We start from the raw sequence: 2,388 nt of genomic DNA, 5'->3' as shown, positions 1-2,388 counted from the left end.
AGAGAGGTTCTACTTTTAGGAAAGCAATTGAGTCCATAGGTACTCAAAGAGACCAAAGACCACTGTTTGTCCTTTAATGAATAAGCTATTAATGAATAAGAGAAACCATTGAATTCTGAAGTGATTGAATAATGCACTGGCATGTTTTCCAAGAGGCTGCACATTGAACTGTACTTAGAAACTGGAGAAAACCCAGCAGCACACGTTTTAAGGAGTCAGAGCACAGTTTGCTACAAAGAATATAAAATAGTCGATCTTCTATTGTTCAGTCTATGGTTCCGATCAACTTGTTCCCTAATTGGAATCTTTAAATGAGTGCCAGCGTGACTAGGAGACATTTTGCCCTTCTCAACATGGCCCTCATCCAGTAAGTCCCTAACCATTATTGGATGTTATTGAATGGCTTGTGCAGTTCTCCCATGATATAGTGAGTATTGGCATCACATGGTCTGCATCATTCCTGCCTAGTTCATCTCACCTTGAAGCACTGGCAATTTCAAATCCACTAATGCTATCAAGGGAGAGAGAGTGGGATAGAATGTATTGCAGGCAAAGCCAGAGGATATAGAGAAGTAGAAGGTGGAGAAGAGGAAAGAAAAGAAGGAAGAGAAGACAGCACAATTAAAGGAGACAGTTCCATATGAAGTAACTGAGAGTTTGGGGCTACTTCCGCAACTGAGAGAATTTCTAAGAATTTTACGTCCAGCTCAGCAGGTTACACTTAATTTCCTGCCATCATTTCTGGGTGAGTGGTTCTGCCCATGCATACACAGCATGAGTTTTTCCAGGTCTCTTGGTCTTTGGCTGTGACAAAACCAGACAGATATCCTCGGGAGAATTTTCTGGCCTAAGATGTCCAGGGTGCAAGGAAAGAATGGAGAGAGCCTTCGGCAAAGCATTTTGCATAAAGAGAAGCTTAATAGACGCTGGTTCTGGAATTTTCTGGAAGTGGGTGTGAATTTTCTGGATCAGCAGCTGCAGCAGCACTAATGAGTATTTGCTACTACTTCCAGGGAGCCTGGCACTTTGCCCAGCCAGTCCCAGTTGCCTGGATCCTTCACCCTTCCTTTCTCTCAGCTGAGCAGAAAACTGGAGACTATCTTTAAACTAAATGCAGAAATAATAAAACCTCCATGAAACATGTTCATCCTTATGCTGTGAAAGAGACAAAGACAGGAAGAAAGTAGAGGGGAGGGGAGGAGATGATAGAGGAGAAGAAATGCAAATAAATTTCCTAAACTACTACCCCATCTTTCAGTCATTTTTACTGCCCTTACCTTCAGGGTCTGTTATATTCCCAAATAAGAAGGGCTTCATTTTACAGAAACTGAATGAAACAAAAATAGATTAATTAGGCTGCAATTATTCGCATAAAAAAGGATCCCTGGCTTCATGAAAGATTTGACTATAGGGTTCATTTAAACAGAGAAATTTCCTTCTATTTTTCAAATGTGATTAGATTTACATACAACTTCTCCCAGGCAAAATGAAACACAACTATAATGCGATTTTTTTCAATATCTCTGTTGAATTATAAATTGCCAGAATTTATAAACTTCAGTGTGTCAGGGTTCAAATCACAATGGCACAGGATTCATGCATAAAGTTAAAAGATGGGGAAAGAACTAGATCAATAGACTTTCATGACACAGCAACTCATGTGGCCTTGGACAAATCACATCTCCACTGTATGCATCACTCTCCTTACCTGTAACACGAAGAGATAAGGCTAAATTTCTTCTCTGGATTTTTCAGGCCCATGAATCAGTGAATTATTCTTCAAGTTTCTCTTTGTGATTTTCTCCCTTTGGGATTTATTCAGAAGAACTGGATACACTTAATTGTACCCATGTCCAGTCAATAGAATTTGCCTAAAATTCTCTCTATCTGCGTGATAGCGGGGTACATCAGAAAACATCTGAGCTAATCTTGACTCAAGGCAGACAAGGTAGGACACAGTGAAGGGCAGGAAGGTTTGGCACAGTCTACTGGAAACCTGAAGCATGGTGTTAGCTCTGCTCAAGTGTTAACTCTTCAGCCTCACAAAATGTACCATGAAATCTTCTGATGAATCTTCAGGGAAAATTTTCCCCATAAGTTTCTACCAACCTGGGGAGCGAGATTAAGGAAATTCTCCCATTCCAATAGGAATTCTGATCAACTTTCTCTTATCATTGTGAACTTCTAATCAAGGTCTAGGAAGCTGGAGTCATTAATTTTAACAAATCTCTGGAATGGTCTGAACGAGAGCCTTTGGTAATAAGGCCTTTCCTGAGTAAGATTCTATGCATCTTTCTGAACAGGAAAAAAGATCCTTGCAAACCAAAAAAAAAAAAAAAAAAAAAAAAAACAATGGAAAAAAAAAGCAAAATGGGGGGAAAACACCTT

Source organism: Pteropus alecto, unplaced genomic scaffold (genome assembly GCF_000325575.1).
Source record: "Pteropus alecto unplaced genomic scaffold, ASM32557v1 scaffold68, whole genome shotgun sequence".
NCBI classification, from domain to species: domain Eukaryota; kingdom Metazoa; phylum Chordata; class Mammalia; order Chiroptera; family Pteropodidae; genus Pteropus; species Pteropus alecto.
This window is presented reverse-complemented; position numbering follows the sequence as displayed.